Source organism: Leptosomus discolor, chromosome 12 (genome assembly GCF_034619465.1).
Source record: "Leptosomus discolor isolate bLepDis1 chromosome 12, bLepDis1.hap2, whole genome shotgun sequence".
Classification (NCBI taxonomy): Eukaryota; Metazoa; Chordata; class Aves; order Leptosomiformes; family Leptosomidae; genus Leptosomus; species Leptosomus discolor.
In genome coordinates, this window is record NC_141402.1 from 23,437,532 (window position 1) to 23,463,623 (window position 26,092).

Here is a 26,092-nt window from a genome sequence, read left to right on the forward strand (position 1 = left end):
ATGGGGACCCTTGCGTGTCCGGGGACCTTTGCAGTAAGAAGCACAGGCAGACACAGGCCTCCAGACTCGTGCCAGAGAGAAGGGGAAGGGTCAGCATGTCGGTGATTCCTGCTGAGCTGGCTCTGGTAACCAGTCAGGAGGAAGAGTTTGATTGTTTGGTATGTTGTGCTGCATCTCTTTGTGCTGCCTTCCTGGCAAAACTGAAGGTGATCGTTGGAGCGGTAACGCAGAAAGGGCACATCCCAGCCTCAGTCCTGGTGACAGGAATGGTAAGGGCTGGTCTCCCAAAGCCACCCGGAGCTCCCTGCAGCGGCAGTGCTAACTGTGAAGCACTGCTGTCTGTTCTACTTCCTGCTCTGTCAGCTGAACACACACATAGCAAGGCAGAGATACGCAGAAATCACCAAATTTAGGATGTTACAAGTGTGTGTGTGTGTTTTGAGGCTCATAACCACAGAAACCTCACCAGGTGGTTACAGTTTAAAAACTAGAGAAACTGGAAACCTGCCATGCACCAGTGATACTGCCTGGAAATCCCCTCACTTTTCCCATCTTGATTTGAATATCAAGAATTCTAATCAGTGGATATTAGTAGGAGAAACTAATGATTATTTCGGGAAAATAAGTCTCAAATGGAATAAATGATCAAATATAAACTAAAATCTGTATTGCCAAGGGTGCTAGCATATCCCTGCAAAGTCCCAGACCTAAGGTATTTATTAACCAATAATCTATTAGAGGTTAAAAACAAGGATAATGTGTTATTGTCCAAGATGTCTGCTGGACAGGATTTATTATGGCGCCCATTGTGTATAATCTTTGAATTGTGACCAAAGCAGGTATGAGCCAAGCGCCTGCGAGCCAAGGACATGTTCCTTGACCACACACGGTCCATTCGAGGAGTGGTCGAGACCTCCGACTCACGGACCACCTACCCAAATTATACCCCCTACTCACAAGGGAACAATGGAAGACTACGACAGAGGCTGCACGCTAATTTGCATCAGAAGCGAGAGAAGAAGAACCAATCAAGAGGACGATGCTGAATGTGCATTGTATAGACTGAATATGGATGAATTTAATGTATAAATCTCTGTTGACTGCAATGTGCAGGTGGACATCTTGGGGAAGGATCCCACATCCCCGGTGCGCATCGTTAATAAAGGACGTCTCTACTGATCTCACTGTGTGCAGAGGAGTTTTCCTTACCAGTGCAGACTGGCAACAGGGACGGGCCACAGGGCAGAGAGGGAGGATTTAAGAAAGGGCCCAGTAAGGGGGGCAGAGAGAGACTCAGAAAGATCAGAAAGCCTCGATGAGCTCAAGGGGGGAGACAGAGCAATTAAAGACCAGGGACAGGGAGCCAGGCAGAGACCAGCGAAGGCAAGAACGGGCTGTGGGACAGATGGGGAAGAATGAAAACACAGGGACAGGAACCCGGAACGAGAGAACGTCAGGGGCTTCTGGAGACACTGTCCACGTCCCTCTTGCCGCCGGCACGACGGGGCCGGGGGCGGCCTGGGGCTACGGCACAGGCTGCGGGGGAGGTGCCGGCGCTGGGGGCAGCTGCTCGGGGCGAGCGGGGCCGGGGAGGCTCAGGGGCGGCTCTGGCGCCCGGGGGCTGCGCCCGCCTCCTTCCCCTCCTCCCCGCTCTCGGCAGCTCCCCGGGGCTGCCCTGGCCCGGCTCGCCTCCCGCGGACCGGCAGCCCGCCGCACCGGGGGGTCGGCGCTTCCCGTGCCGCCAGCGCCGGGCGCCCCGCGGGCAGCACACACCCCCGCGCCCGCCGAAGGGGCTCGCTCGCCTCACCGCTGGCCTCGGCCCTCACCTGCCGCCGCCGCCGCCGCCGGGACCCGCGCCCGCCGCTTCGCCCACGCTGCCTCTGCGCACCGCGCATGCGCCGGTCCCGACGGCGCGCCGCAGGGGCCAGAGCCGGCGCGCGACCGCCGGGCTGCAGGACCGCGCTTCGGCCACGCGGCAGCGGCGCGGCCCGAGCGGGAGGGGGCGGCGAGCGCGAGGGACCGCCCCGCGGCACAGCGCTACCACGGCGCATGCGCAACGGCCGCGGCCGTCGGCGCTTTGGTGTCCGGGCGGCAGCGTCGCCTTAATGACTCTTTCTCCTTAATGACTCTTTCTCCGTGATGAATGACCCCATCCGAGCGCCCGGCCGGGCGGGAACGGCCGCTGCCTCAGCCCCGCCGGAGCCGCCGAGTCCCGGCCCCGCTCGCAGCCCGGGCAGCGGCGGTCCCGGCCCTGCCCCGCACGGCCCCGCACGGCCGGAGCGCTCCGGCCCTTCGCCTTCGGCCGCTGGGAGACCTGAGGCTCGCTCCTGCCCGTGCCCCCGCCCCGCTCCCTGGGGAGGAGCAGCCGCGCAGGGAACCCCTCACACGGGTTTGTTCCCCCCGGAGCGAGCCCCGGGGGTCGCTGTGTCGGTCTGCAGGCGGCATCGGGGCTGGGGGAGGGAGAGCAGCGGCTCAGCACACGCGGGGGGGGAAGGCAGCCCCGGCGGCGTGCTGAAGGCGGGAGAGGAGGGGCTGCTTTCTGGGAGGGGGGCCGCGGTGTTGAGCAGGAACCAGCGCCCCCAGGCCGGCCAGACGCGAGGGGCTGACCCGCCGCGGGGCGAGACGCCGGTGACCCTCGGGCTCTGTGGGGGCGGCTGCGCCTTCCCTCGCCTCTGCGCCGCCTGTGCTCTGCTCTGCCGCCCTGCGCGCACACGAGGCTGCACTCGCACAGGGGACACTGCGCCACGGCACTCACCCCACCGGGGGGCAAAGGGATGAGCCGTGAAGCAGGGAAGGGAAAGAGGCGGCTGGTAGATGAGGTGTCCTCAGCTGGTGCCCGCAGAGCCCTGGAGGCTTCACGTCAGCTCTGTGCCCCTGTTCTCCTTGCCCCTCCTGCCAGCAAGCGTCTCAGTTGCACTTTGCTGCCTGCAACACGCGATGCTTGGTGGGCTGGACGGGCTGCCCTGCCCATGTGTCGGGTGAGCAGCTCGCTTCCCTTGGCTGCCTGATGCACCTCCTTAAAACAATCGCTTCAACGCTCAGTTTCTTTATTTCAGACCCCTCTGAGTATCCCCTGGCCTGCAAGCCGTTTTCAGCAAGCAACACAGCTGAAACACAGCGCCGGTGTGCGGAAAAATCCTTGCACCAGCGGTCAGTGTTCACAAAGGAGACAGAGGAGTCCTGTAAAATAAACTTTATTCGAATAAAGGGAGAGTCCACTGGGCAGATCCCGTGGGCTCTCTCAAAGTTGCTGGGGTCAAAGCCCCCTTTCTATCCTAATTTCCCGGCCACATAGGACCCTCTCCCGTTCCCCATTGGCTAAGGTACTAGGAAGGCACAGACTTCCCGACCCGCCTACTACATATACTACATTTTTACCCCTTAACGTGTACCCCCCCTTTGCATCATGCATCGTATGTTTCATTATCATGTCATTATGCATCTCCTGGGTGGAGAAGATAATATTAATAAGTCTATTAAGCCTGCGCACTGTTTCCTAAAGTTGAAAAGTTCCAACTTCCCTTGAAATTTTTGAGGAAATTTTTTTTTTTAATGATTTTTCTCTTGCAAGTTGTTTTATCTAACAGAGCTTTGTAGTCTGGTGAGTTCTCCTGATTGTCTCTTGCAAGTTGTCTTATCTAACAGAGCTTTGTAGTCTGGTTCTTGGTTTCTGTTGAGATTCACTAATTGCTGAGATATATGGCACCTTTTGTTTTAGGAGGCCTGCTGATTACTTCATAAACACATGGCTCCTCTGGATAAACAGTGCCATGTACTTGCAAAAACACTCTCCTCCTTATCTATTCATTGTTTAGGTCTGTGGTATCTTGTACCAGCCCGGGTAAATGGTACTATATTTTTGTAAAGACACTCTCATAATCCTACCACTGGTAAAAATCTGTCATCTTGCTCTGATGTCAAAAGACTTTTCTAAGTTGAACCCCTAACCGTTTCAGCATCAAGACTACGAGGCGAGAAATATGCTTCTTCTCGAAGCAGCAGGACACCTGCCAAGTCGCTGGGCACAGTGACACGTGGCTGCTGGTGACAGACACCTTCTTCTCGTGCAGAGCCCTGGGCGGCGCAGAACGGACCTCAGCGTCCCCTGCACCAGGTGCCCAGGGACCAGCGTCTCGGTCTGACATCTCTGCAGCAGCCTGTGCTCCCAGCCCCTTGCCCTGGAGAAGGCGGCTGCCTGTAGCAGCAGCAGAACCGCTGCTGCCCAAAGGGGAAGGGAATGGCTTGGGGTAAAGCTCCCCAGGCTGTCTGGCCCCCGGGCAGTCGATGGCCTCGGCAGCCCGTACGCAGGGCAAAGCTACAGCCTGAGAAGGAGTCACAGGGTGTAGCAGTTTCTGCAACAGCCACACTGCCCTGCCCAGCTGGGCAGAGCCAGAGGCGAGAGAGAGAGGCTGCCGGGTGCCTCGAGGGGCAGAATTGCAGCAGACTGTGCCGTGGCTGTTCTGCTCTTTGTCTTTGGCAGAGTTACCTTCCCAGAGGCTGGCAGACAGGTATGCTTGCACGGCACGAGTACTGCTCTTAGGGCACAGAAGGCACGATAAAGCAGCGATGAAGAACAAGGCTGGGCTGTCGGGATGGTGGGAATAACATGGAGAGCCTAAAGCGTGAACCAGGCAGGGCTTGCGAGTAACCTGGTGTTGGGGTTTAACCCCAGCCGGCAACTAAGCACCACACAACCGCTCACTCACTGCCCCTCACCCAGGTAGGGTGGAGGCAGGAATCAGAAGGGCAAAAGTGAGAAAACTCATGGGTTAAGATAAAAACAGTTTAATAATTAAAAAGAAATAATGACAGCAACAATAATAACTCGTAAGGAAAAGAAGAAAAAAAAAACAGAGAAAAATAAAGCCCAAGACAGAGAAGCGATACAGATGGAAACAACTGCTCAGCACCAACTGACCAATGCCCGGCCAGTCCCCAAGCAGCAGCCCCCTGCCAACCTCCCCCCTAGTTTTACCACCAAATGGTCTGGAACCCCTTGGGTCATGCGGGGTCAGCTGTCCCCACCTTTGGTGCACCCCCAGCGGTGATCCCCGTGCCTCTCTCCAAGCACCGTCCGGCAGGAGCAGGGATGGAGCCCGCAGCCCACTGCGCCCCAACCCCGACAGAGCCCAGCACCGCCCAGGGGTGCCCACAGAGCCCCGCACGGGACACCCTCGCACACACAAGGCAACGTGGAAAGACACATCGAGCAGCTCCAGGCAGAGACTCACAGTTCAACAGCCCGTTGACCCCTGATGAGCACCAAAGCAGCAGCGATCAGCGCTTTGGGGAAGGAAGCTCTGGTCATTTTTAACCCATACATGATGAGAAGATTCAGCTCCCTGCTGGGCTGCAGGTATTCCCTGGTTGCAGAACAGCACCTCTAACTGCACCTCGAGCTAAAAGGGCAGCAGCTCTGCTGAAATAAGGTTATAGCCCACGTGGCACTTGCCGATGGTGTGATTCCCTCCCCAGCAGTTTCTAAACACAAACCATTTGGGGACCAACGTGGCAAATGATTCAAGCAAAGCAGTCCAAACTCAGCTCTGTTCCTTCCTAAAACAAGCTGTTCATAGTCTGACCAACATCTGTCAGTAAAAAGTAAATGGTTTCACATTTTCAAACATTCCCAGGTGACTCAGGTTACATTCCCTGGTGTAAATCACAGCAGGCACTCACAGTAACTCTGTTTGTATTCCTCAAGCACATGGATGGACGCACTCCAACCGTGCCTGCCTGGCACCGTGCCTATTTGCAAGTGTTCCCCCCACAGTCAAACAAGGCAGATGTTTTACAGCAACCTGGCTGCTTCATTCCCAGCTGGGAAGTCTGTGCCTTCAATGACGTGCTCCCAAATCAATATTTCTCTTTAGCTTTGGAGCTAATTATTTAAGGCTGGTTTTCATATCTGGATTAGAGGCCCTGCTCTTCCTAACCTGAGAAGTCCCACCTGAGTTGTCCTTCCTGCAGCTGCACACAAGAACAAGGCTTGGCCCCGGTGAGGGACCGGGAGTACATTACTGCTTAATTAACAGGCAGAGCAGAAGAGGGAGCTCTCGTAACATGCACAGCGCTAACGAGCCAGCAAAGGGGCTCTGCCAAACCCTCTGGAGCAGAGGCTCCTCTCCTGCCAGATGCTCAGGACCCTCAACTGCTACTCTCTGCAGCAGAGTCAGGTGACTCAGCCTCCGCTGGAAGAACGAGCACCTGCAGGCTCAGGTCCAGCAAAGCCAATTTAGGTGGAGCTGGGTAATTAAAAACTGAAAACTGATTCGGCATTCACGGTTCCAAAAACCTGAATTGGTTCCAAACAAAGAAATAAGAGTAAAGTAAACAGGCAGCTGGCAAACAAGTGGAATTTTCCCCAGAGGAAATGAATTCCACACAGGCTTCGCTGTAATGTCCTTGTTTCTCTGTTATTACAATTATATGCATTGTTAGATTTTCCCTTTAGTTTGGAATTAAACCCTCATCTAATTTACCAGGAGATGACAGCAGCCTCCAAACAGAGCTTACAGCCCTGCTCCTCCTTCCCTGCCCATCTCCCTCCACCTGCTTTTGCAGACCTTCCTCTGCATTTCAGGGGCTGTTCTTGAAGGTGCCATGCATCAAGGGCCACACTAAAGCCTGCTTGTTACTTGGTAAGACCCAGCTGTGCATGGGCTACCCCAGGTCTTCTCCCCCAAGCCCTCCTCGTAGCCACAGCTAATCTCCAGCTCCCAACAGGTCGTCTCCTCTGAGCCAAATCCCAATTCCCTAAACAAAACTCTTTATTGATGATCTCTGTTATTTGTAATAGCAGCACCTCAATGCACAATAGTTAACTTTGCTGGGTTTCCTGGGGCATTATGGAAAAACCATTTGCTACTGTAATTAAAACTGCCCAGACTAGACTTTCGTACTATGGAGAGAGGCCACAGTGGGAGGAACTGCTAGAAATGTGTTTATAGATGTGCCCCAGCACGACTGCCAGATTGCTCTTGGGCTTGGAAACCACAGAGCAGCTCTGGATGGCCCTGGAGATTCCCAGGAATGTTCAGACAAGTGCTCCCACCAACATCTACAGCTGTACCTACAGCCGCAGCAGAACCTGCCCTTTCGCTGTCAAACACTAAGTAGCAGCTTTGTGAACGTGGTGTGCAGTTCGACAGACAAAAACTCACTTCACCGAGGTGGTGTTTGCCTCAGGCCACAAAGGTCTGAGAAAGCAGCTTTCCACACCAGCTTTCCTTCCCAGGGAACCAGCACAGAGGCTACAGCAAAGCAGCAGCACGAGACTGGGACAGTAGCACATCATTCTGGTGGCAGTGCCTGTGTAGGCTCTTAGCATGAGGTGACAACACACAGGGTTGGTAGGGAAGGACACGAGGTCATGTTCTACATCTGCGTGTCCAAGTGCCTAAGCACAGCTTTGTAGCTCCAGAGACTGAGCAGGACTCTGGGTTATGGGCTACGTGAGAAGTGTTGGCAGTGTTTCACAGTCCCAGCTTGGCTGGAGAACGTTGTCTCCTTCTGAGAGTCACACCCGTGGAGATCACCTCTCCCCCGAGCACCTAGCCTGACCACAGCCCGTAGGTGTTATTTCCTCAAGGGAGAGCTGAAGGTGATGTGTCACACCGCAGGCAAACAGCCTTGGGCTTTGCAAGTTACAAACACGAGATCGGGAAGGAGAAGAGCTTCAAGGAGAGGGCAAAGGTGCACGTACCTCATCTGGCTCACGTGGCCATCTGTCAGGAACAACCGGCGGTACCGGACGAGAAGCGGGCTGCAGTTGGTCATCTCGACGTAACGCACATCTTCAGTGTCATTCAAGATGCAGCCAAAGTCCAGGGCCGTGGTCTGGATACGGAGATTCGGGAAGCAGACTTCTCCCCGAACGGTGACCAGCTCCTCATGAGGATGCTCAAGGAACTTGATCTTCAGAACCTTCTCTACTACCCGGCTACTCAAGTCTTCTTCATAAGCAGGGTTAAACCTGATAGAGAGATGAAGTTCCTCCCCTATCTCCAGCTTGACGGGCTGCAAGGAGATGAAGAGTATTAATCACCAGGGTGATGAAGTCTCAGGGTCTGATAGCACAAAACATGCCAATGTTCAAAGGGTGACCCCCAGCTCAGGCTTCTCAGTTCATCCCTCATTTTCTTCCCAGAGTGCGCCTGACTGCAAGCACCACGAGACTCTGGTCTGAGACTCTCTCAGGCTCACGTCACTGTGCTCTGCACCAATACAAGAGGGAAATAAATATTGTTCTCCTGAATTCTGGACCCACAGAAGCTACACACTAAATACACAACCAGATCAGCGCTCTGGCACGCCAGGGCCTTTTGCCCGGCCTCTAGAGGAACTCCTTCACCTCACAGCACAAGTGACACAGCGTCGCTGCCTCGCCCTTGCAGAGGCTACTCACTGGCACGGCACAGAAGTGGCGGCCATGCCTACAACAACCCGTGTTTAGCAGAGTCCATGTCCAACAGCTTCTACCAACCACGGGGCAGGCGCCAGGCAGCAGCTGGAGAAGCGTCCTCAGCCTCCTGGAAAGCAGGGCTGCCCTTGGAGAGCAAGCTGCTCTGGAGGTTATCTGAGACGGCTGCTGCAGAGCTGGGATGGTTTCCAGCAGACACCTTTACTACATGCCTTGCCCAGACCTCGCTGTCTCTTCCCTTCTCCTCGTGTCTCAGAGCCAGGACGTCTCTTCCCAAGTCAGGTATATTCTGTTTCCTTCGCTGGCTCATTTCAAACCTGATTTAGTTCAGGCCAGTCTACTGCTGACTCTAAGGAATAAATTTGTCTGCTAGAGGACCTCCCCACACAAACGCACCACCACCTTCCTCCCTCTGCAACCCGCCCCCAGCAGGAAGGTCTGTGGCTGCTCACCTGAACGTCTGCAGGGAGGGGCTGCTGGTCCACATCTCAGATTAAGAAGGGTTGCCCTAAGGCCAGGACAATGCTGACTGGCAGGGAGCAGACGTTTTTTAAAGAGAGAGGCTTGTACTGAAGAGTCAGGACATCACTGGGTTGCTACAGAAACAGAAGACAAGGAAAAAATAACCTGAAGTGCCCATGGATCTCCTTCCCCTTCCAATGCATTTCAAATTTTTCAACCCCCAAAGTGCATACATCTCTATTAACTATTTTTATTAGTTTCTACCCTTCAAGAAAGTTCTTCTCTAAGTATATCGGATGTTTTTCATGTTCAGAAACCACAGCATCCCCCAGGGGACAGGGAAACAGTCTTGGGTACGGATGAGGGAACAGGACCCTGAGAGGCGGCAGCTGCCTGAACAAGATCAAAACCAGAAAGTGAACCCAGACCCTTTGTCTCCAGTTTCGTATGCTCTCTTGGGCAGAAAGGCACAAGATGATCTTCACTCACAGACAGTCATTTCTTACAACCTTATCGGTTCCAGTAGCCTCATAAAAGCAGTGATGCCAGTCAGAGGAGAAAAGCAAGCAGGATTTGGCCCGTAGCAGAGAGCCTGCAGTAGCCCAAGGTTGGCTTTGAACACTTCAAGGCACATACAGCCAGCTAGAAACCTCAACAGTCCGCTTGCAACGTGTCTCCTGCTGCCCCTGCTACAGCGACAAGGTGTCTGTAGCCTCAAAGCTACCTCAGCCTAAGCTATTTCTTCCTGTTTATGCATTGCTCTGGGCTTCCTGCACGGTTTATATAAACTAAACTGTGTTTGGGAAACCAGTTCTGGATGTCCTGATATCAAACAGCTGCAGTGTCATAGCACTTGAAAAATCGGAGCGCGTGGCATCAAGCAGACCACAGGCAGACATCAGGGGGGCCTGAAAAGCTTCTAACTAAAATCTGAACTGCCTGCTCACAGGAATTTGTGCTTCTCTGGAAGCCTGGGAACCAGAGGACAGACCTGAAAACACAGAAACTAAATAATGAAATATCTTCTCTTTTTTGACACCTCATGGGAGAGGAAAAGATGATGCAGGAGTCAGGATCAGAAGAACAAAGGGCATCTGCTTTGCATTGGTGTCATCATCACTGCAGCTGAGGACATCTGCAGGTCCTTTGAAGAAAGTAAGGCTTGGGGAAACGCAGAGCTAGCATCCATACCAACAGCAGAGAAGGCAAAGAGGGACAAGAGATGACAGTTTTTCCTCATCAGACTGAGGCGTTGACAGGAATCTCAGTCTGTCTCAGCTTCCCTACAGGATCGGTGTTAAGACATCACCATGCCTCCGAGGATCCTCAAAAACCTCCCTTTTATACTGAGTACAGAAACTGGTGGCTCTCTAGAAGTGGCCCTGATCCCCCCCACGATCCCTGAGCAGCTGTCATCTCAGTTTTACTTTGGTGAAGTCAAAAAAACCAGTCCCATCTCTGAAAACAACCTCACTTACTTTACAAAGCACCTCAGAAAGGGCAGGAGGGGGTTGAGCATCTCTCAGCTGCAGCGATCTGCTCTCCCACCTGCAGCCCCAGCATTCGAGGTAGCTGTGCAAAGCCCACGCTGTTCTCCTGGGTCCCCACACACCATCTCACCCCGTGCCCTTGGCTCAGCAGCTCAATTCTGTTTCCACATCAAGAAGGGCAGAATAGAGCTACTGAGACTGTCCCTGACCCCAGAGGAGCAAAAGGATGATCTCAGACCAACAGCCAAAGCCCCGCGGACTTGGAGAAGCTGCTTAACTCCCTCCTTTGAACACCAGCACACACGCCCCACCGGCTTCCAGTCCTCAGCCACGCTACTGAATGCCAGGATGCAACCCAGAGACTTACCTTCTCCATCCGGAAAGTGATTTCTCTGGAGGACAGTTGCAGAACGGGAGCAACAAACTCACACGTGACATCCACTTGCATTATCTGTGCCTTCCCTGCCTCGCTCCCCACGACGGCGTGACACAGCAGCCGCTCCTTCACCACCTGCATGCAAGAGTCACACGTCACCCAGAGGGTCCAGAAAACACCCTGCATTTGCTGGCCACCCAACCATGGGCCGTGCTCCTGCCACACAGTTACAGTCCCTGGTCTCCTCGATCGCCCCCTTTTCTCTCCGTGCCGCGTCCTGTTTATTCTGACCCCAAAGGCCCGCAATGCTACACCCCAACAGCCACAAACGGCACTCGCGAGTCACGTGCTGCCTACAGCTGTAATAACCCCTGCCCCAAAGGATTATTGGTTTGGTTTGTCCTGTTGCCAAGCATAAGGCTTACAGAAAGCTGTAGGAACTAGTTAGAAAAAAGTATGGAACTATATTAAGAGAAAGAAGTGATAGAAGGGCCAACGGCAGCAAACGCTCCTTGGAAGCCAAGTGGAAAGCATCCTTGGGAAAAAAAAATAAATCAAATAGCCAGCCAGCCTTTAGGTAAAGGGATCGCTCATTCCTAGGATGAGCTGTGCCCTCCTAGAGCTGGTTTTAAAAGAAATCTCCCCAGGAAAGACATGCCTTGCACTTCACGTGAAAACCCTCTGCTTAAGTGGCATGCTTCAAGACTTTTTCCTGAGTTCGCATGGTTTCACTGCCTCAAAATTCCTCCCTTCATTTCTCACTCTTCCCTCTGGTACAACACCACAACCCAACTCCTCCTCAGAGCCTACAGACTTGAAAATCATCACGTGCAATGCAGGGGGCTGGGCTTCTGGCCAACCTGAAGAGTATTAAGTTCTCAAGACCTCAGGAAGGTGGAAAGCCTGCTCCCATGGCCTTGGCTTTGACTGCAGGAGCCAGGTAGCCACAGCTGAGCTCACAGATCCCCTTTTGGCCTTCCAGGCAAGACACCCTCACCAGTGCCCTCATCACTAGTTTCTTTCTGGAACCTTTTTCCCCTCTTCAGCAAAACCTCTGGGCTCAGAACTGCACAGGGACAGTCCCGCTGCAGGCACCCAGGGGAGTAATCAAGTCTGCCTCAAGCTACTGCTGAGGGAACCCTTTAAGACACCTTTCAAAACACCAGAATCAGCAGGAGCTTAACGCAGATTTATTCTGCATTTGCTTAAAACACCTGTGCCCAGTGGTCCTGAAGCCAGGGAACGCACACCAGGGTCAGCTGGCAGCTTCTGCGCAGAGCTGGGTTTCCCCTGGGAAGAAGGGCACCCAGGGACCCTGCTGAAATGTTCCCCCCTGAGCTGCCACCCGAGGGTGCTGCAAGACCCGACTGCCCTTGGGACACTGGGGCAGGCTCTTACGGAAACATTGACAAAAGTCAAACTGTCAGTTATAATGATCCCTGGGAACAGTTTCCCACGTGGACGAACGTCACTCCGATCACAAGAGCTGACACCCTGTGTTCGTTTTTCTCCTCCAGGACTCAGCGCTAGACAAGCCCTCTGCCCATGTTTGTCTACAGAGGAAAAATGAGGCTGCTCCCAGACACTCCCTCCCTTTGCAGGTGCTTTTACTCACTGCTCCCCCAGACACATTACTTGGCAGAAAGTAAATGAAAAACTGCCTGTATTCATCATCTCAGTGAACTTATTTTCTCTGCCCTCCCTTCCTGCCTCAGCACACGACACCTTGTAACCCCCCATTTGCCCCTGAAGCAGCAACACTTCCTTCAGCCTATATTTTGGTATCAGCAAATTGGGTTTATGGTAGCTATGGCAACACGAAAAAGCCTTAGCAACTGACAGTGGCCAGCAAGGAAAGCCACTGGGGCTGCCACGGTAACTTGTGGCCTTAAAACAGTTTCTTGAAAGCACCTGCTCATTTTCGCAGGCAAATGTCAAGGGGCTGCAGAAGAAGTCCCAGGGGAGGTGATCTGATGGGGGACAGCCCTCGTGGGGGACCTCACCTGGGGAGTGCTGGAGGAGCCTTCCAGCATCATCTCCACACTCTTGCCCGGCCTCAGCTCTGCCCTCAGCGGTCGAAGCTTAAACACAGGGCAGGCAGGCTGGGGCCTCTGGGAGGAGCTGCTGCCCTTGGCCTTACTGCTGGCAGGGGGGCGATCACGCTGGCGAAACGGGGCAAAACCTTCCGTTGTCCAGTAGAGCAGGTGGGTGCGTCGCCCTTTGTTCGTTACCTTGAAGCGGTAACGGCAGGGATCCAGGCTAGGAGAGAAGCAGAGATGGAAAACGTCACGGGAGCTGCTGTCTCCCAGCGGTCGCCCCGCTGCAGCGCCCCGACAGCGTTCTCTGACGGCACACTCAGCAATAAAACCACCTCCGAAAAGGCTGACCCAGATCAAAGCTTCAGCAAACGTCAGACCTTGGCTGCCCCTAAGTTTATCACCATCCAGCAGCTGGTCTCTCTGCATACAGCAAGAAAAAGCTTCCTCAAGATCACCACCTCAGTTGCTGTGGACAGAGCATCACCAGCCTTTGCTGCTCAATTATCAGAGCATTTCTCCAAGGTGCTTCCTGCAGCTCTCACTGCATCGGATGCTCAGCTGGCCTTGTCCTGGCTGCAAGGAGATGGAGCAACAGCTTCACTGCCATCTCACCTTCCCCTGGGGAGCTGCTGCCTCAGGTGGCTTCCTCTGAAGATGCTATTGGGAAGCTGCAGGGTGTATGGACTCATCTGGTGATCTGGGCACCACTGGCCTCGCTGGTGAGGCCCCTGCCCTGGCACCCATGTTAGCCCTCTCATCCCCCCACCCCTTAGGGAGCACCCAGCTCTCATCGCCCCCAACACAGCACCCTTTGCCTGAACGGTGCAGCTGTTTTTGTGTTTTAGGAAGACAAACGCACTGTGAGAACGCATGATCAACAGAAGCTTCCCCAACACGAACACAGCAGCAGGACCGGGTCTAGCTGCTGAGGGGGAATGGAGTGACAACAAGGGATGAATAACTGGAGCCGATGTAAGCCAAAATGGATATTCAATGGAAATTGATTCCTTCAGGTAGAGAAACACTAACTGCAGGCTAGTCTGGAGCAATTCTTTTACCCTCCATAAATCTGAGCATGGCCAGGAAATGTTCCTGGAACAGTGACTGGTTTTTTTCGAAAGGTACGGAATATGTGGCTGACAAAACGCATGTCTGCCACAAGCAGCTAAATACAAACACAGAAGTGACAGCATAGAACAAACTTGTCCTTGAAACAGACTGGTGAAAATGATGTGCACCAGCTCAGTATGAAATGGTTTATGTTGCGGACAGCAACAGCTAAAAGCTTGGAGAAGCTTTGGGTAGATGCAGAATTGGTGGCTCTGGGAAAGCCCAACTCGTCCGAGGTGTTACCTGGGTCCCATCTCAGCTCACCCAGTGGCAGCTCCACAGCCAACAGCGATGGCAACAACTCCAAACCCAGTATGCAGGCGAAGACAAGAAGGGTGGCAGAAGACAATGGCACCGATCCCATTGACATTGTCCCCTCTGTTGTGTAGCCAATTTGAGGCTGCACAGAGCACAAGCACCACCCTCCCTGCAACGTCCCTGCTTATGTGGATGGCTTGTGGGTGCACATTTATCCCCCCCGCCCCAAATCTATCCTAAATGCTTAAGGTAGGATTAACCTCCCCTTTCTACCCCAAAATTTCAGTATCAGAGCACTGTGGACCCTCTTTGCAGCCAGGGAAAGGAACAGACACTGAGAAGACCATTCTTCTCATCCCAACAGGTCTCCAACACAAGGCAAACAGCACTTTGAAAAGCCTTATTTTTCTCTCATTTATAAGAACATGCCCACCTTCAGCACAGGCATTAAGAGCAGGGAATCCCCTCCTTCGAGCTAAGCTCTTTCAATTAACACTCCCAATTTATCTCACCCAACCTCAGCGGGCTTCTCCCCCTCTCCCTTTCAGAGCTGCTCCTGCAGCCGCCTCGCCTGCCCGTGCCTCGGGCTGCTGCTGCGGAGCAGACGGCCAGGAAAGCCGGCAGGAGAAAGGAGGGAAGAGCGACTACGTCTGATAAAGAGCAGCCTGGCAGGGGAGCTGGGAAAGAGGAGTGAACTGAAGCATAATGCAGGGCAAAGAAATTCTGCTGCTCCTCCAGGACTGCTGGGCAGAAGGGAAACAAAACAGCACCATTCATTTAGCTGAGGGGTTGCTAACAAGCTACCGCCAGGGTTTGCTGTTGTGGCGAGACGATACTGCATAGCGAACGGAAAAGCAAGCAATGCTATTGCAAAAGGAAAGAGGTTTATACTTGTAATGTAGCATTTTCCAGCCGGAGGCTTCTGGGACCTGCTGTTTTCCTCCAAATTTTTGTTTGGTAGAGTGAGAAAATAAATGGTTTATAACTGAAAACAATTCAGTGACAATTGAGCAACTGCTTTCCATTTGGATGGCTTTTGAGGGTATCTAAGAACTTTCAAGTGGCCATAAAATGTCTCTAAAGGAATCCCTGGGGCTTCAGTGAAACAGAGCCAGGACCTTGAGCACTAAAGAACCAGCCTGAAGGACCACAGCCAAACTCCTCCTTGCTGAGCCCATGGGAGGAGTGGGAGCTGAGAGATACCCTACCTGAAGTGAGGTCCCAAGTTGAGCTCCGGAGCAAATCGTTCGTCGGTGACGATCGTGGTGCCGATGCCAACAGCCCGGACAGGGATGACGTAGGTACAGCTGTTCTCGATGTACACGTTCACCTCGTCCTCGAACTTCTCAGTGTCGTCCAAGTTTCCTATGACAGCCACAGACACCTCGGCCTCGGGGGGGATCACTCCTTTACTGGGCTCAATCCTCCAGCACGAGTATTTGCCAGACTGTAAGACAGGGCAAACACTAACTTAGGATGGAACCCAGGAAGCCTGGGGGAGGGCAGGAAAAGGAAAGACTAAAGATTCGAAGGTAAAAACCACAACGGCTTAATTTCCCTAAATCTAAGCTACGGTGTCTGGAAACAGCAGCTATGCAGCAGCTTATACAACCTCTACTTTACCCTCCTTTAACAGACTCACTTCGCTGACCCAGTTTTGCCCAAGCCAAGGGATGCTCATCCTCCAAGAAAGTTATTCCCCCTCCAGTCTCTCTTTTGGAGAGTGGGCCAAGAGAAGCTGCTTTCTCTCTCCTGGCTTCCCGACAACAGTGTCCGCATTTGGAAAATTCAGCTCTAAGTGGTTACAGCAGGGCAGTAAAGCCATAAGCACAAAGAAAACTGCAAGACATGTTCTGTGGACATGACCCCAGCTTCCCAAGCCCTCTCCTCCTCTGGTTTCTCTTGCACCTCCCTCTGTAAATGGGGCAATAAGGGTGCTGGACCCCCAGACCATCTAAAACCACAGTCACAGGGAGCAAGCTTGCTCGCAGAAGAGAAGCTGCATGTAACGCTCCTTGTCCAGCACGAAACACACTGGGGTGTAGATGTACGCCTTCCAAGTGTCCATCACTGTGTTGGTGGTACCTGCACCCCACAGTTCAGTGCTGGGTTTGGGACGACAGGCACTACTCACCCACAACTCTGCAGTATTGTAACAGAAGGGGTTTTTCCTTTTTTTTTTTTTTTTTTACTAGAAACCAACGCTGTGCTTGGAGGCCTGACACAAGCCAAGCAAGGCTAGATCCAGGTGAAGTCCGCTCGAGTTTCCATCTGTCAGGCTGGCAGCACTGAGCTTTAACAGGCCACCAGCCAGCCCGGGGGAGAGAAGCATCAGAAAACCAAGCAGCACTCCAACATCACGGGAAGCATTTTAAATAACCCCCTCAGAACGACCTCTGCTAACAAGGGTAAGACGAGCTGGAGGCCAGGGAAGCAACAACCTGGTGAGCACTCAGGGTCCCCGCAGTGTGTGTAGGTGCCTGAGCTACGGCATCTCCTTAGGCTGGCTGTGCCCAGCACGGAGAGCAGGTCAGGCCTGCACGCCTGCATCCCAGGATGGAGCACGCCAAAGGCATCAAAAGGATTCAGGCGCTGGCCAAACTAATAAACTCAGCTCCGTTTAATTTGTCCTCTAGAGCTGCAAAAGAAAGTCTTAGGTAAGAATGGGATGGAGGAAGGCAGTTGGCACAGGGTGAACACTCACTGACCACACAGGATCCCACCAACCCTCTTCTGCTGTCGCTGCATCCCGCCCGTAGCTGATCGCCAGGCCTCGGAGGCAGCCACTGCGCTGCCATCGGCCCAGGGCCACCCAGCCAACACGTTCCTACCGAGCCGCTGGGCGGGAGGTTCTCACTGACATCAATGTACAACTCTTCCTCTGATTCAGGCGGGCACAGGGTAGCTCGCTTGAAAAGGAGACCTGGCAGCTCTGCTCCAGAGGTGAAGCGGCAAGTCTGCTCTCTGACAAAGCTCATTTATCAAAGCTTGGCCACAAGCTGGGCAGTAAGTTGTACCCAAGAAGCTATTACTGAGGAATAATGACAGGCTGTCTCGATGGAGCCAGACTCTGAACCTCCCAGAGTGGCCCAGCGCAGACCCAGCAGGCCCTGCCAGGCCAACAGCCAGCTCCGGAGGAGCACCATTTGCATCGTGTCCTCATTCTTTCAGGTAGCATTTGGTGTGGGTCCAAGGGGCAGCACAGGGCATCGCTGAACAGGAGACCTGCCAGGACCAAAAGGCTCTGCCGGGCTAGATTCACTCGGGTTTCTAGGTCAGCTTCTGCCTACACCCATCCAGGCTGTGTCCCAGAGACAAGAAATCTCTCAGGGTCACACTAAAAAAATTCCTCCACTTTGAAGACCACGCTCTAACTTCTGATAACATCCCTGCTACTTGCTTAGCCTTGAATGATCTGGAAAATGATGCAATAGCTGTAGGCACTGGATAGACAAAGACGATGGCTATTTTTGCCCCTGTAGGGGCTCGCACTACTGGACATCAGAGTCCCTGAGTTCTAGGCAAGCGTTGGGATCAATCACTCAATCAAGAAGTTCAATGCTGAGGTCATTAGCTTCTCCCAGGCCAGATTTCCAGTGTGAAGAAGAGCTGCCAACATTTGGTTATAACCAGCGTGCATCTGAGAGATGGCTGGATGGCTGCCCTGAGGGATGACTGAGGAGCCACCGCACTCCGTTCTCCTGACGATACTGCAGCCCAGTTCATTAAAGGGATCCGGTCATTCTGGCCTTGCGCAAGTGAACGAGGAAGCAGAACTCAATATCAAAAATGCAGCTGTGCTGTACCAAGGCCCAGCTCTAGCAAGACAGCATTCACACCTCGTCAGGCTGACCCATCGCTCCTCGCAGAGGTTGCACACGAAGGGGAAATAAAGCCCTCTCCTACCTCAGCTGTGCACAGAGCCTTGTCCCAGCTGTCCCAGCAGGCCCAAGGTGGGGGACCTCGTGTTCTTCCTTTCAAAGCTACTCTTTACCACACAGGCTGCCAGTGACAGAAGACAGCCCAAAAGTACCCTAAGCCCCAGGAGGAGGTGGAGATCAGAGCCTGAGGCTGGCTAGATGCTCCCACCAACAACCAGCCTCCTCCCGGCACCTCAGCACCAGCATCTCCCTGGCAAAAGCACAGGCACCACTTTGGTTTAGCCTCTGCCCCAGAGCACCAGCAAGGGGATGTTCTACTGAAATCAAGAGACATGGCCTCTAAAGCCAGCAGAAAAGACAAAAATTGAAGTGTGGCACTCGCTGCCACTGACAGTGGAGCCTAATTTGTCACGCTTGGTTCAGCTAAGAGACCGCCGAGTGAGGTGACGAGGCTTGTCTCCATTTGCGTCCCCTGTCCATAGCTCCAGATCCCACCTGCTCTCCCCATTGGGCTGGGGAGACCAGTGCCACCACTCTGCACATCGGGGTTCTCCAGCCAGGACACAGCTTGGCCGGCTGTGGCCAAGCACAACGGTTAATAACCAAACTCCTCCTGCTTTTCCCCTGGGAAAAGCACTTAGCGGAGTCACTCTTGCTTGCAGGAGCCTAATTGCCTTCAAGACTTCCACCCTTCTTCAGTTCAGCTGGCCAGTGGGTGCAGCACAGTACGACAAGTTCAGTTGCCCTAGACAAGCAGAATAACAATTTCTTTGATTACTGAAATACAGCAATTTTGAAAGGGCATGAACATCTCCTTCATGTTGACCTACTCCTCCAGACTTTTCTACCCAAGAAAAAACCAAATCCTCCCCTTGCTGGATCCAGACGATTCTCTAATGGGGCTGCCTGGCAGCTGGGAAAGCAACCTGACAAGTACAAGCACATCAGACACAGGATTCAGAGGATGACATGGGATGACACACTGGTCCCAAGGGTCGCAGACCCGCAGACACCCTGGCAAGCAGGGATAAGCCAACACAGGCCTCAGGTATCAAGTCCTTCAAACTCCTCTTCAAACCCAAAAAGCCCCATCTCAGCACACAGCTTTGGAGGTTCCTTACTTATTTCCTTCTGGTGGCAGAGATGCTCAGTGCTGCTCCCTGCAACTCGTCCAACAGAGAGGACAGGGGGATGGGAAAGCCTGTGCACGAGGGGTACTCCAGGTAATCCCATGTCGCTATCCCAAACTGAAGTTATCCACCAAAACCATTTCTGCTTGCTCAGATAATGCTCTTTTCTCCCATAAAGCAAGAAGAAAGCTTGACTTGACAGGAACAGCAATTTGCACATGACAGTTAAGGATATCACCGAGGTGGCAGCGTGGCCATCTGCATTCCAGCATTTGCCTTTGGACAAGACACCAGCCCTTTACTTGCCCTGCTGCTGCCCCTTCATTTAATCTCACTCAGTTTGTCAAGCTGCCAGTCAGTGTGCTGTAACATTGCTGATCCAACACCACTGTGAAAATTTCAGTCAACAGCTCTATCTTTCAAGTGGGGACCGTGATCTCTAAGCCTGACTGCAAACAGCCACAGTTTCCAGATGAGCCATCAAACGGGAGCTGGGGAAATCCCACCTCACCATCCTGCAGGGATCTCCAAGCAGGAAATCAAAGCAGAGGCTTTGGCATCTTAGAGAGCACAAGACTTGGGTGCAGGGGCACAAGTGAATGAAGGATGCCCAAGCCACCCACCAGCTAGGCTAAGGGGCAGCCGGAGCCAGTTCTGCTCTCGGATGTACGTGTGCAAGTCACCCTGACACCCCACTGCATCTCAAATTTGAGTTCTAAAATTATCCAGTCCTCTCTTCTTTCCATCAATAATCTGCCAGGCAGCCTAAGGCAGCAGCAAAAGGGCAAAACTTCAACTGAGGCACCAAAACAGCACCAAAGCAGGCAGCTGCTGAGGGCAGGGGAGCAGCTGGAGCACACCTCACCTCCACAGTGCTGCTCCCGCCCGGCAGGCTCAGCATCACCGTGTTGAGGCATCTGAAGAGCCCTCGTTGAAACAACTGATCGAGCAGCTTCTCGGGACCTGCCTGCTTGAACATCTCCATGACAGCAGCAGCTGTCCTGAGAAGCGGAGATGCTCACCAGGAGGTAACTCAACCCTGGGGAGTCAGCAGCAGGGACTATGGAGCAGCAGAGCCCATCTTACTGCAGGGAGAGAAACCATCCCCGAACCACTCATATTATTGTTCTGCTTGTCGATTAGGCACAATATTGGCGGAGCTTGCAGTGAAGTAGGACAGGATTTATTGCTCAATCCCATACAATAGGGCCCTGAGGCAATGGAGAGGCACATCTACTCCTGCCAGCCCCCCCGGGTACACTGCAAGCTGCCCAGGGGAGGGAGGGAAGGCATCACCCCAGGACAGCAGTACCTCAACAGCTCTGCCTGTCAGTGCCTGGTACAAGCATGCAAAACTCAGCATTTATACACCAGCACCACCCATCCGAGGTGGCCTGCTCTCTGCAGAGATGGAAAGTGCATTTTCATTGTGGAGTCAAAGAAAGCTGCCCTGGGAATCCCCCACTTGGAGGTTACATTTATCCCCCAAACAGCTGGAAAAGCAACAAGAGGGAAATTCAGCCCCTTCCTCCTTGGCCCAGGAGGCTGAGCCCGGACTCTCACACACTGCCTGATGCTTTATCCACAGACACAGCCAAGCCTGCCGTGCCAGGGCTGGGTTTACCAGCTCCACAAGTCCAACCCACCTAGCACGGAGAACAAATCTCTCCCGAGCCCTGTTTGCAAGCCCCTCACAGCAGGGAGCACATCCCACCCAGCCTCAGCACACGAGCCGTTCCTGGCTGCAGCAGCCTTGCTCTCCCTGCCAGGGGAGCAACCCAAGCTCTTTCTGCTAGGCAGCTTGGCACACGAGGCAGCCTCCAGGAATTAAACAGCCTTTTTCTGCAGCCGGTCTCCAGAGAGGCTCTGCCACACGACGGAGTCCGCAGGCTGAAAGTACACAACCTTGAAAGTGTATTTTTCTGCAACAACCCAGCTGGTTTGACCCCCAGTAGGTGTGAAACTCGCCTCGCCAGGAGCAGTTTGAGGACAGACCTCACACCCTCGTTTCTACCATTAACAGCAGTTTGACACAAAGTGAATGCAGATGCAAGAGGCAAACCGTAGGGAAATCCGTGCTCTTTCAGGAGCAAAGGGGCACAGGGTTCTCTTGAGCTCAGAGCTCCAAACCCCACGACTCTCACAGCTAAATACTTTCCACAAAATAAAGGGAGAACTTGTAAAAATGATCCAGACTCTTTTCTGCTCAAAAATCTACACAAACTCTACTTAACTGAGGGGTGCCCCAGCTAAAACTGCCCCAGAGCCAGGCTCCTCGTGCCGCATTGCGATGGAATAGCTTGCCTTCTCTCTCAGACAGCAATATGGAAATGTTGCATGTAAAAATCAAGTCACAGGCTGCTACAGACCAGTCATTTTCATTGGAAAACAGCCCCACAGCTACTTACCATCTCTGCCCGGAAGGACGCAGGGATGACAGTCTGATTGGAGAGGCGGAGAGTTCGAGAAGCATCTTGTAGAACTTGGATACTGCCGAAATTTATCTTACTCGGATGCATGTAGACAACCGGTCCTTCTCCAATGCTCACTAGATGGATTTTCTGCTCCAAGAAGCAGGTGGGAAAGATAAAAAAAACCAACAGCAAACGTTTAAAAAGACTAGACAGCTCTAAGGGTACTCCTAGGCTGGGGATAACTACATCTGTTTGGAGTTTTCAGTGTTGTAAGACTGAAACAGAAGGCCTGGAGCAAGTGTGGAAACTGGAGTGATCCCATCTGAAAGTCACAAGCTCCCGTTACCAGAGGATAAAGAAACCCTGTTCCCCATGCTGCCTTCTTCACACCTCTCCCACACTGTTACCTTCAGGAAAGCTCAAATCCAGCCTTGCACAAAACATCCCCTCAGCATGGTTTCTTACACAGCGCTTGCTTTAGCGGCGTTCGGGGAGGTCCCTGGGTGCTCCTGAACAAAAGCCCCAACGAAGCAGCAGTCGCTGTTCATCTAATGACACAGCAGAGTACGAGACCCAGGGACTGTGCTGGGTTTCACACTGGGCTTCTTATGGCATCTCACATATCCACCATTACATGCTGTGTCGGACACTTAGATCACCACCGAAGAGGACACCATCCTTCCTCTTCTCTAGGCATTAGCTGTTGCTTACGCCATGAATCCATCCTCCTCTCACCCACACCAGCCATATCAAGTTCTTGTTTTCCCTGGAAGAAGCCCTCTACACTTCATGCCCCACCAAGATGAGTCACACAAAGGCACACTTTTCCCCTCGCACTCACCAGTGGGGATCCTTCACTCCCAAACACTGCGATACGAGCGATGGTGTCCTGCTTCCCCGTCACCTGGGCTTCCAGTGTGAACGGGACCTCCACCGAGCTGTGAGGCTGGATGATCCCACACGGCACAGGGCTGCAGTACCGCACAGCAGCGTCCTCCTTGCGTTTCTGCAAGGGACAGAAGCAAATGCAACTTCAGAGGGACTTCTGAGGAAACTTTAGACTCCTTAACATCTACCACATTGGCAACTCACACACATTTTTAAAAATCCCTAGGAGAAACGCAGAAAGGCACAGCCCAACACAACATGCAAGACTTGCATGGGCTTAGCACCCTCAGGGCGTTCAAAAGCTGCTGCATCCACAACCACCCACTCCTGTGCTGGCAGCCTCCTTGCAGCAGCTTTTCACAACCCTCTAAGTTCTCCTGCATGAAAGCATCCCAAAGACCAGAATATCAACTGCTTCCTGAAGTTTATATTCAGGTAGGCTCCTATTTAACTGCTTCCTAAAGATTATACTCAGGTAGGTTCCTGTTCTCAGCAAACCTTTAGGTTTGAATATAAACTAGCAAGGTCTTATCCAAACCACTTTTTTTCCTTAATAAACCCCTCGATAACCTTTGAGGGCAGGAGGCGGACGCGATGCCAAACCTGAGGAAGAACCCTGTAGCAGCCTGGAAGATCGCTGTCGTTCACAAGGGTCAGCGTCTGCTGGCAAGGGACTTTCAGTAGGCACTGTTCAAACGTCACGACGGGGATGAGCGCTCGCAGCAGAGGCACCACGCATCTAGGCAAAGAGATGGCCGAAAGGGAATTGGGCACACTGAGAGAATGTAGAATGTTCACTCCCCAGATAGCGTGAAACGGAGCCTAACACATTTGTCACTGTCAAATAGACCTTTAATACCCCTACAGTGATAAATCACCTTTGACTTCGTTTTACTCAACAACCTCTTGTAAAGGAGGGGCAAACCCTGAGACTCAGCATCACAGAGGCTGCCAAGGGCCCAGGCAGAGCACGGTGCCCTGTCCCACAGCTGTCCCACCAGCTCTGCCCCTCCTCTGCCCTAGGAGGCTTGCAAGGACCCTCCCAAGGGTCCCAGCAAGGCACGACCTCTGGAGAAGCCTTCCCACCGAGGACCAGGGCTCGCCAAGACTCAAAGACACAAGACTCCAGTAAAAAGACTCCCTCCTCTCCCACACCACTGTTGCCCTGCCTGAAAACTCAGCCATTTGCCCCAGCGATGGAGGGCACAGGCCACCACCTGCCTCATGCAGCGGGTGATCATCCTCTCCCAGCTCCTACAGCTACCTTGGCCCTTCACCCCCATGGGTCCGTGCGCTGTCTGTGCCCACTTGCTCTTGTTCTACAAAACTGCAGCCCAGGCGCTGACTGGATGACTCTGCCTGGGCGAGGGAACAGCACCCGGGAACTGCACCCCTCTTGTCATTAAACTGACACCCACTGCAGCCCAACAGGACTGAGTCTGGCTGCAGCAAGAACAACTTCTGGCTGAAGTCTGAGAACATTGATGCTCAAAAGAAACCTGAGCTCACTCACCTTCCACATCAAGGACTGCTTTCCCCTTCATAAGATCTTGCCTTTGTTTTTCCCTCACCAGTCCTGCCATAAGCCCCTTTCCCATTTGCATGCGTCTTCACCAACCGAACCAGACACCAACTTTCAGCAGGCTGCTCGCTGCGTCCCAAACAAATGTTGTATTTCGGTCGCAGCCCAGCACAAGCCCACCACTTGCAGGGAGGAGAGGTGGCCCTTTGGAAATTTGTTACACCTCAAGCACCAAATCCAAGGCCAATAATGAGTATAATTACTGTTCCCTCTCAAAAAAGGCTCAGGGCCGTGCCTGTCCGCTGAGCACGGGTGCTTCTCCACACGGGCTGCTTTCAAAGCCCTGCTGTTCTCGTACCCAGCTGGGCAGAACTCGCTCATTGAGCAACACTTCTCATTTGGAGCTGGAGCCAACAAACCAGGTGCGAGGCAACGTGCTGGTGATGGATGCACAAGGAGAGACGAGGAGCTGCAAGGAAAGCGCTGATACCTGGCTGTGAGGAGCAGCGCCGACACCTCCTTGCCCACACCATCCACGTCCACCACCAGTGCCAGCTCGTAGCTCCTCACGGTGTTGGAACACAGGGTGACCTGGTGGAAGAGAAGAGCATCAAACACTTCATGACTCCCAAAAGCCATTATCCAAGGGTGGTGCCCTCCAGTTCTCGTTCCATGGTAAGGAAAGGGACAATTTTGCCTTAATTCTGCTGCTGGCCCATGGGTAGAACACTGCCTCTGGGAGGAACAAAAGGCTTCTGACAACATCTTCTGTGTTAAATACACCTTGCAGTTAGCAGGACACATGCAAGCCAAATTAAAGCACAGTTAGACTAATGCTCTACCCACCACCGTATTAAAATCAAGGGATGAGTTTTTAATCTCAACTCCAACAGCAAAAAAACAGAGGAAATCTGTTGACTTCAACAGAATGAGTTCAGCTTTACAGCGGGAAGCAGAGGGCAAAATGGGGCCCAGCAAAAGTCCACAAACAGCAGGAAAACACAGAAGATGTGCCACTCCTGGCTGCCAGAGCTTTTGTAGTCCCCGTTGGAGATCACCGCAGTGAACACAACTCATTCTGCACAACAGGAGAGGAGAAATAAGACCGGGAAGAAAAGCAAACTGCTTTATACAATGACATCTCTTTTTTTTAACAGCCACCTTCTGTCCTCATCCTTCCTCTGCCCACTCTAAATCAAAGAAATTGCTCCAAGCAGCTCTCAAACACATGAATGGCTTCTGTACTTGATCACAGGGTGCACGGTCTTCAGCTTATGATTTTGGAAACAAAACGTTTCTCCTTCAGAAAAGCCCCACAGTAACCCAGCTAACAAAAGCCCAACGCTACTGCAGGGATCTCACGCGTGTTATGCTCCAAGCCAGCATCACCAAAGCCCTCCCATACATCCATGAAGCTTCAGCTCCACCTGCTGAAGCACGTACGGCCGGACTCTTCCCCTACCTGGATATCCAGGTGTCCCTGGGAGCGGAGGGTCCCTCTGCAGGGCGTTATGGTAAATTCCGTCGGCTTGACGTGACTTTGGGCTCCTCTTCTCCAGGATGACCGAGTGTTGTACACCACTTGAACAAAACTGCTGACACTGGGCTCTCCTGAGCCATCCCCAGGAATGCGAAGGTTGAAGGTCACGGGTACCGAGGACGTGTTAGTGAGGCGACATGACAAGGTACAAGGAAAACCTGGGAAAATAACACAAATATGAATTTATCCGCCAGTTATCCCATGATTCCTGGTGTCAATATTCTGTTATGATCAAACTGCAGTTGGAGTTCAGCTCTTTTGGATCTGAATTACAGCTGATGGAGAAGCTAAGCGAGGAACTGGTCGTCACTTAAGTTCCCTTTTACGCTGATCACGGATTGCTTCCTTGGAAATGCCCTCTCTTAGCGACGTTGAACACCAGTTTTTCTCTCTCTGACTGTGAGGAGCACTCTCACCAAAACTAGCACTAGTTATTTCTCATGTAGGAGTCTGCACCCAGACAGACTATTTCTTCTGAAAATTCAACCCATAACATTCCCTATTAACTCCACAAACACTCCTCCCACAGTTTTCAACATATAAAAGGAGTGTATTGTCAT

General features: G+C 52.9%; 1 pseudogene; it reads right to left on the minus strand.

Annotated features, from left to right (window-relative positions):
• Positions 1-2,381: 2,381 nt before the first annotated feature.
• LOC147414661 (axonemal central pair apparatus protein HYDIN-like) lies at positions 2,382-26,092 on the minus strand (annotated as a pseudogene).